The 10,151-nt window shown below is 40.0% G+C and overlaps 1 pseudogene; it reads left to right on the top strand.

Annotated features, from left to right (window-relative positions):
* The first annotated feature begins 6,773 nt into the window (after positions 1-6,773).
* On the top strand, positions 6,774-7,699 carry LOC131153911 (galactan beta-1,4-galactosyltransferase GALS2-like; annotated as a pseudogene).
* The last annotated feature ends 2,452 nt before the right edge of the window (positions 7,700-10,151 follow it).

Below are 10,151 nucleotides of genomic sequence, written 5' to 3'. Positions count from 1 at the left end.
ATTCCTCAAAATATAATATCTTAATTTATTTCACAAAACTCCAGTGTATTCCCATATTATTCAAAATTTAAACTCAAATAAGCCTAATAAAACTAAAAATATCCAAATAATCTACTTACACTGATTCTAGGATGGTGCCCAAGTTGGCCAAACCAACAATCTCTTCTGACAGACTTGTACAGAATCTCCCCAATATCAACGTGGCGGCTTCTGATCATCAAAACGGGGAGAATCGGGGAAAGAATCATAGAGAGAAGGAGAGAGAACTGAGTGAGAGAGAGAAAGAAAAGAGAGAAAGAAAAGAGAGAAATGAAATTCTCTCGCTGAAACCCGATTTTCTACTATTTATAGACCTTTTGCCACGTGGCCTCGTTGACGAGGTGTCGACGAGCCACGTCACCTTGTTGACGAGTTCAAGAAGGAAGTTTGTCGATGAGTACCTAATCATTGTCAACAAATTTCAAGTCCCAAAAACAGCTCCTCGGTAAACTCTCATCAACATGACACGCGTCCACGTCAACGAGCCTAAGAAGACTTTTCGTCGATGAACGCGGACCCCCTAAAAAATTCTTTTTCCCTCCCTTTTCTTTATTATTTAATTCCAATAATTATCCAGGTTATTACATTCTCTCCTCTTTATAAAATTTTGTCCTCGAAATTTACTATCCGTATTGAACACCATCTATTAAGGAAAATAGGCTACTTATTTTATTATTTACCCTCACTTGTGGCGAAGGAATACCGTGGTTACATTCAGGGTTCTGAAAGATTACAAATATACTCATAAATGAAAATTCCCCCCAAAAAAAAACATTACCTACCCTATAATCTAAAATACAATTATACATTCATTACCCTATACTAAATAAAATAAAACTATCATTATTTTAACTTTACAAGCCACTATTGTACCCACTAAACAAGGTGTGGGTATTTCTGTCTGATTTCCTCTTTAAGCCCCCAAGAAGCTTCTTCCACTACGTGGTTCCTCCACAGGGCTTTTACTAGTGATATTTTCTTACTGCACAATTCATGTTATTTTCGGTCTAAGATCTATACTGGACCTTCCTCATAAGCTAGAGATCACTGACTTCTAATTTTGCATAACTGATGACATGGGAAGGATTTGGGACGTATTTCCTTAACATAGAAACATGAAATACATCATGTTTTCTGAACAAAGTTGGTGGTAAAGGTAGCCTATAGGCAATTAGCCCAATCTTCTCAAGTATCTCAAATGGGCCAACTAACCTAGGGCTCAACTTATCCTTCTTCCCAAACCTCATAACTCCCTTCGGTGGTGCTATTTTCAGAAAAAACATGGTCACCCACTTTAAATTCCAATTCCCAGCGGTGAGTATTTGCGTAACTTTTCTATTGACTCTATGCTGCACTGATTCTATCTCGAATAAGTTGGACTTTATCGTATGCCTGTTGCACTATTTCTAGCCCCAAAACTCGCCTCTCACCTAACTCATTTTAGTATAAAGGAGAACGACACCTCCTACCATATAGTGCCTCGTAAGTTGTCATGCCGATGCTGGTTTGATAGCTATTATTGTAGGCAAATTCAACCAGTGGAAAATACTGGATCTAGCTACACCCAAAGTCCAATACACATGCTTGCAGCATATCCTCAAGTACCCGAATCGTTCTCTCTGTCAGACCATTTGTCTGAGGATGGAAAGCGGTGCTGAATGCTAACTGAGACCCCAAAGCCTTCTACAAGCTCTTCCAAAATCGTGAGGTAAAGCGTGGATCATGGTCCAAGACTATAGACACTAGCACTCCATAGGGTTGTACAATATCCTGAATGTAAATCTTTGCTAATCTGTTCATAGGGTAGCTAACTTTAATAGGTAGAAAATGAGTTATTTTCGTCAGCCGATCAACAACTACCTTGATGACATTTTGATCATGCGGTGCTGGAGGTAGCTCAGTGACAAAATCCATGGATATGTGGTGCCACTTCCACCGAGGGATGAAAAGTGGCTGTAACTGCCCTACCAGCCTCTGGTGCTCAGCCTTAACCTGCTGGCACGTCAAGCATTGTTGCACAAATTCAAAAATCTCCCTCTTCATATCACTCCACCAGAAATACTCTCGCAAATCCCTATACATTTTAGTACTACCAGGATGAACCGTGTACAGAGATCTGTGAGCCTCCTCTAGAATCGTTCTTCTAATTTCATCATATGCAGGCACATACAATCTAGTGCAAAACCTCAGAACTTTGTCATTAGAGATACTGAACTCCTCTCCTTGACTATCCTGTACTCTGACTATTATCTCTGCTAATTCCGCGTCATCTCTCTGAGCGGCTTTAATTTTTTCATATAATGTAGGCTGCACAACCAGACTGGCAATAAATGCCTGAGGATTACACTCTATCAACTCTACACCGAATCTCTCCAGATCCATCAGGATCGAATGCTGAACCTCCATGACTGCTAGTACTAGTCTCACTGATTTCCTGCTCAGAGCATCTGCTACCACATTCGCTTTCCCTTGGTGGTAACTAATAGTGCAGTCATAATCTTTAATGAGTTCCAACCACCTTCTTTGCCTCATATTCAGCTTTTTCTGGGTAACGAAATATTTCAAACTTTTGTGGTCCATGAAAATTTCGCATTTCCCACCATATAGATAATGCCTCTAGATTTTTAAAGCATAAACCGCTACAACTAATTCTAAATCATGCACGGGATGGTTCTTCTCATATTCTTTAAGCTGTCTAGATGCATAGGCAATAACTCTCCATGCTGCATTAACACACATCCAAGACCCTTCAAAAATGCATCACTATATATCACAAATCCATCCTTCCCTGATGGAATAGTCAATACCGGTGCTGAAACGAACCGCCGCTTTAACTCCTGGAAGCTTTGCTCATAATCATTGATCCAATCAAACTTCACATTTTTCCTCATGATCGTGTTAGTAGACCTGATAATCTCGAGAAACCATCTACGAAGCATCAGTAGTTAGGGGTGAGCAAAATTCGGTGAAAACCGAATTAACCGAATTAACTGGCCAAAATTGGTCGGTTCGGTTCGGGTAAAAAGCCCGGTTCGGTCGGTTCGGTTATAATTCTACAAAATTTTGGTTAATCGGTTTCGGTTCGGTTAAGGGTAAAAAAAATTTCGGTTAACCGAATTAACCGAATTACTAATTAATTAGATTTTAAATATAATTTATGAATATAAATTTTGCTTATGTAAGTTCATTAAGGAGTTTAATTAACCTATTTGGATTCTTTATTATATGGTAAAATATTATTTTCATTAATAAAATTAATAAATAAGGTATTTAATTAAATTGGATTTGGTTTTAAAAAAAATTTATAATAGTATTATATTTCTAACAATTAATTTTAAATAATTTCGGTTAAAATCAGTTAACCGAATTACCTGAATGAGCAATTCGGTCGGGTCGGTTCGGTGTATTTCGTCAATTCGGTCGGTTCGGTTAATGGTTTATATTAACCGAATTTTTCGGTTAATTCGGTTAATTACCCGAATTTAACCGAACCGACCGTTTGCTCACCCCTATCAGTAGTAGCCTGCTAAACCTAGAAAACTCTTGACCTCCTAGACATTTTCTTGCTTTACCCAACTCACCACTGCTTCTATCTTACTCGGGTCAACCCAGATACCATCCTTGGAGATCACATGCCCTAGGAAAGTAACCTGCTTTAATTAGAATTCACATTTCTTGAATTTTGCATACAACTTCCTTTCTCTCAATGTCTGCAACACCAGCCTCAGATGATGCTTGTGCTCCTCAAAACTTCTCGAGCAGACCAATATATCATCAATGAAAACCAAAACAAACTGGTCCAGGTACTGATGGAACACCTGATTCATTAAATCCATAAATACTACTAGTGCATTATTCAACCCAAACGACATCACCAAAAATTCGTAATGCCTATATCTGGTTCGAAATGCTGTTTTCGAAATGTCCTCTGCTTTAACTTTCACCTGATGATAACCTGACCGTAGGTCAATTTTAGAGTAGACCTAGGTTCCTTGGAGCTAATCAAATAAGTAGTCAATCCTAAGAGGAGAATATCTATTCTTAACTGTCAATTTGTTTATCGCCCTATAATCCATGCACAACCTCATGGTTCCATCTCTCTTTTTCACGAACAGGACTAGAGCCCCCCATGGCGACACACTAGGCTTGATAAATCCTTTATCCAGCAAATCCTGCAATTGATCTTTTAATTCCTTCAATTCAAATGGAGCCATACGGTATGGTGTTTAAGATACCGATGCCGACCCTGGTAGTAGATCCACGGTAAATTCAATCTCTTAGTCTGGTGGTAAGCCAAGCAATTCTTCTAGAAAAATATCTGAAAATTCTCTAACTACTGAAAAATCAACCTATTTTAATTCTTCTTTTGGTAATTCCTTTATGTAAACAACATACCCCTGCCAACCACCCTGTAGTAGTCTCCTTACCTGAATAGCTGACACTAGCTGTGGCGAGGCACACACATGTGAACCCACAAATCCGTATTCTTGCTCACCCGAGGGTCTGAAAGTCACTTATTTTTTATGGCAATCTATGCTGGCGTGATTAGCTTCCATCCTATCCATACCCAGTATTACATCAAACCCTTGCATATCTAGTGCCACGAGATCAGCTGGTAGTACTTTCTCCCGAATGCTTACTGGAAAGTTCCAAAGCACCTTCCTACACCTTACCATAGAACATCGGTGTGACTACAAATAGCTCAACATCTAATAACTGTGCCTTTACCCCAGTTACTTTAACATACCCCGCCAATATAAAAGAATGGGTGGCACCTGTGTAAAATAAAACAATAACTTTATATGATAATACAGTAAGTATACCTATGATAACGACTCTAGCAGTCTCGGCATCTCCCGGCGTCAATGCATAGACCCTTGCCAGCGCCGTATTCCTCTGCTAGCCTCCACGGGGTGCTTGATACCCACCCCAGTTCGGTCTGGGAGCCGGTGCATGAATCGGAGGTCCCTAACATGATCGAGCCATATGGCTGGGTCTCCCACAACGATAGCAGAAATTCTCCCCCAGTTCGCACTCACCCGGATGTCTCCATCCACATCTGGGGCAGGTGGGATAAGTCTGCCCACCCTGATACCCACTGTGTCCTGTCGTCTGTCTCTGTCCCTCACCAATTCTGCCTCCTCTCCATGGACCCCGGCTAGGCCCAATCTGAAAGCTCAAAGGTGTAGCCCTCTTCCTCTAGCTTGGTACTCCCACATCTGCCTGCTCACTCCTTTCTGCTAACATGGCCCTATTTACTAACCTCGAAAAGTTTTGTATCTTTAGTACTGCCACCTGTCTATAAATGTCCCGCTTCAAATTCCTTTCGAACATCTTGGCCTTCTTAGCTTCATTTAGAACAATATAAGGACAAAAACGCGACAACTCGATGAATTTTTCCACGTACTATTGGATTGTCATTGATCCCTGGGACAAGCTCAAAAACTCTTGTACTCTAACCTCTCTGATCGAGGCAGGATAGTATCTATCAAAGAATATGTCCCTGAATCGGGCCCAAGTCATCGAAACTGGAATTGTTCTCTGCCCTTCCAGTAATCTAGTGGTCGTCTACCATCCCTCGGCCTCCCCTGTCAGCTTATACGAGGCATAGAGGACTCTCTGCTCATCAGTGTAGTGAAGCACCATCAAAATCTTCTCTATCTCCTGCATCCAGTTCTCTGCAACTGCAGGATCAACCGCTCCTGAAAATACTGGTGGGTTCATCTTCTTAAATTTTTCTATCGTACACCCCTGAGCTGTAAATGGACCTCCCTGCTCCCTGGAGCTCTAGGTAATCTCATCCATGACTTGTTGAGCCACACTACATAACACAGCATCTAAATCCCCACCTTCTGCACCAGAAGGCCCTGCTCCGTCGTCGCCACTAACGTGAGTGCTACTACCTCCGGGGTCTATCTTGCAATATTACCAAATTATTCTGAGAATTCGAACCTTACAATACTATACTAACTAAAATAACTCTTAACTCTTATCACTAATTTAAGGTCTAGCTCTACCATATGGAAATCGAAATCATTGATAGTTTACTATGGTTTTCCTCAAATCATCACCCCAGGAAAAGCACAGAAACCACCCCGAAACTCTACCTCCAAACCGCAGAACAAAACCCTAAATTCTTATCCTAATTCCCCAACATTAATTCACCGATACTCTGTTCTATCTTTCTCCAAACTCTATTCCTATATTCTGGTATTGTTTTCCGCTGTACTCTAGAGTCTACAAAACCTAGCAACCTAGGCTCTAATACCAAATTGTAACGACCCAAAAATTACACCATTTTTTTCCATTTAAAATATAATTTACACTGATAACCCTGTAATACTTACTATAACATCTCAGGGCCCAGATGGCACTGAGGTATCCCTGTACATAAATTGACACGCCTATGCAACGGAAAACATAAATTCATACATCCATATTTACAATACCAGAATTCAATGTTTCTAAACAATATATACATATTACACATCACCCCAGTATCATCTGCTAAAAAATATAATCCTCTAAATACACTTACCTTATAAAAAAGAGCAGTACACAAGATCTCTCTATCATCTGCTCCATCGCCTCTTCTTTAACTGCCGAAGGTATCCACCCCATCGCCACCAACGCCGCCGCTGCCATTACTTCCGTCTCCCCAGCCACCACCATCCATCGAGAAAGATTAGACCATCCACTACGGCATCATCAAGTGTGTGTTCAACCCCTTTGGTGCCTTCGCTTACAACTTTATCCTCATGAGTGCTTACAGAGGTGGAGTCAACAGTTTCGCCATTGTTGGCCTCGCCTCCAAACCTCTGCTCGTCTTCGAAAAGCCCACTTACCAATGTGAGTGGTTCCCCACACTCAATTCCTCTAAACATGTCTCCACCGCCAGTTACAAGATCCTCTTTGATTGGGGCTATGGACGGGTCTACATCGTCGTCGTTGTGAATTGTACCTTCCCGGAACACGTTGCAGCCAACGAATCTAATAGGAAATTGGTCCTCCATGCCTCCACGACCGGTGGTAGTGACCAAAATTTCAACCTAACTGCTACATTCGAAGCCTTGGGCAAAATACGATTATTTGTACTACGGGTCTTCTCTGTACGGGAACTTGAGTCCGCAGAGGATGAGGGAATGGATTGCCTACCACGTGAGGTTGTTTTTTTAGAAATATCATATCGTTATCCATGATGCCGATGACATTCACAGGGAAGTTCTCAAGGTTCGGAAGCCATGGATGGAGTTGGGGTATGTGACTCTACAGGATATCACAGAGCATGAACGATTTGATGGTTACTATCACAATCAATTTCTGGTGGTGAACGATTGCTTGCATCGTTATAAATTTGTTGCAAAATGGATGTTCTTCTTTGATTTGGATGAGTACATCAATATTCATGATGCCCACGTCGAGCCAGCTCTGCCTCTCCGCCGATGCTGGTCAGTCAAACAGGAAATGAGGAATGGAGAAGCTAGTGTATAGGGATGTGAAGAAAAGGATCCGAAGAGACAAGAAGTATGCGGTGCAGCCGTGCAATTTGTACGTGACGAGGGTGCACATGTTCCAGAACCTCCTCGGCAAGACCACCCACAAGACGGATTGCCTCGTCAAGTACTTCCACCACCACAACACTCACATACACACATTGTAATGACCCAACAATTACACCATTTTTTTCTATTTAAAATATAATTTACTCTGATACCCTTATAATACTTACTATAACGTCTCAAGACGCAGATGACACTGAGGTATCCCTATACATAAATCGACATGCCTATGCAGCGGAAAACATAAAGTCATACATCAATATTTACAATACCAGAATTTAGTGTTTCTAAACCATATATACATATTACACATCACCCCAGTATCATCTGCTCAAAAATATAATCCTCTACATACACTTACCTTATAAAATAGAGCAGTACACAAGATCTCTCTATCCGCGAGCCTGATTTGCTCGCCTAACTAGATCACCTGAAAAATGTTAAACCATTGGGATGAGACAATGCTCAGTAAGAGGAAATATGCTATTACTAGTGTGTGGCATCTGAGTTTCATAAATATTATAATGACGATATCTAAAACTGTAAAAGCTAGAAAATCAATATATAGTATAGCTTGTAATGATCATAGTTTCAAATGTAACTATAATATCCGATTTTTCTACTTTTTCATATTTCTAGTATTATACTATATCTGATGATATTCTGTAAAATTGTATACATATACATAACTGAGATGTTTACCCTAGAAAATTGTACGTCATGATTCAACCCCTTATGACAGGATTGTGCGGCCCGTAGGCGGGACTTAATACTGGTTGGCCTACTAGGTAAGTCAACTATACTCTACCAATCCTCAGTCTGGCCAAACTACATCCTCTCCTAAGCTCGAAACTGGTAACTACCTCGTCAAACTGGCCTCCTCAACCCAGAATACTGGGGAGACTACAATCTCTCCATTAGCACGGTTGACGAAATCCACATACTATCTGAGATATGTGGTTGCACTCTAATTTGAAAATAGCAACGGTACTGTGCTCTGCTAACTGAACATAACTTGATTCTTCAGGGTCTAATACTGTATATACTATTTCTATAAATATCCTACTGTTTTCATTATGATTCCAAAATAACCATAACACTATAAATCTGATATAAAAATAATGTAATATCTGACTAAAATAACTGTAGTATCTGACTGTTATAACTGTAGTGACTGACTGTAATAACTGATTGAATAATTTGTAATATTTGAGTGTTATGGTTTTGGAAAGCATGACATTCTGTAATTACTGTAAAATATTGGTCTATATAATATCTGTAAAATATCGATCTGGTAAACATATTTTTCTATATATATGCACTGTAAATCATGATATTCTTAAAAGCTACATAAATTCTGTATCAGACAAATATCTACTCAGGTCACACAATTAATACAACTCATATTCTGAAATCTGTGAAACTGTATAATTTTATATTTTATACCTTAATAAAAAAATGCTATAATTTTTCTAATAATATTTCTGATTTTTCTAGCATAGCATATTTCCCTTACCTAACTGGCTGGGAGGCTCGCCTCCAACCTAATCTTCACGCTCACAACGTACTATCCCCAAAATCCTAAAATAATACATATATGCATATTTCCAATAAATCAACTATATTTCCCCGAACTTACATACACGTAATTTTTCTGAATTATAATTTACCTGGGATCCTAAAAATATTCACTGGGGTCCCCAACCCATGTCTACAGGGTCCCAAAAACACCTTATTCCTGAAAATATAATATCCTAATTTATTTCACAAAACTCCAGTGTATTCCCATATTACTTAAAATTTAAACTCAAATAAGCCTAATAAAACTAAAAATACCCAAATAATCTACTTACCCTGATTCTGGGATGGTGCCCAAGTTGGCCAAACCAACAATCTGTTCCGGCAGACTTATAGAGAATCTCCTCAAGATCAACGTGCCGGCTTCTGATCATCAAAACGAGGAGAATTGGGGCGAGAATCGTAGAGAGAAGGAGAGAGAACCGAGTTAAAGAGAGGAAGAAAAGAGAGAAATGAAATTCTCTCGCTGAAACCCTATTTCTACTATTTATAGACCTTTTCCACGTGGCCTCGTCAACGAGTTCTAGAAGGAAGTTCGTCGACGAGCACCTAGTCCTCGTCGACGAATTTCAAGCCCTGAAAATAGCTCCTTGGTAAACTCTCGTCAATGAGACACGCGTCCACGTCGACAAGCCCATGAAGACTCCACGTTCGACGACGAGGCCTGCTGCGTCCCCCTAAAAAAATTCTTGTCCGCTCCCTTTTATTTATTATTTAATTCCAATAATTATCCGGGTTATTGCACACATACTGTTCCACCCACTAAAAAATGCACCAACATACACTTATACACACACCAACACACACACAAAAAAATGCATCGACACGCACTCTAATACACACTACCTCCCACATCTCACACACTAACTTAATGCACATCACTGCACAACCTGCACACACACCAACTCACATACCACAAATTTACACACACTCATGCATGCATACAACACACGCCAACTAACCCACTCATGCACG

This window comes from Malania oleifera, chromosome 4 (genome assembly GCF_029873635.1).
Source record: "Malania oleifera isolate guangnan ecotype guangnan chromosome 4, ASM2987363v1, whole genome shotgun sequence".
In the NCBI taxonomy this organism is placed as follows: domain Eukaryota; kingdom Viridiplantae; phylum Streptophyta; class Magnoliopsida; order Santalales; family Ximeniaceae; genus Malania; species Malania oleifera.
The sequence above is the reverse complement of the archived record's forward strand: the minus strand, read 5'-3'. Positions and strand labels throughout refer to the sequence as shown.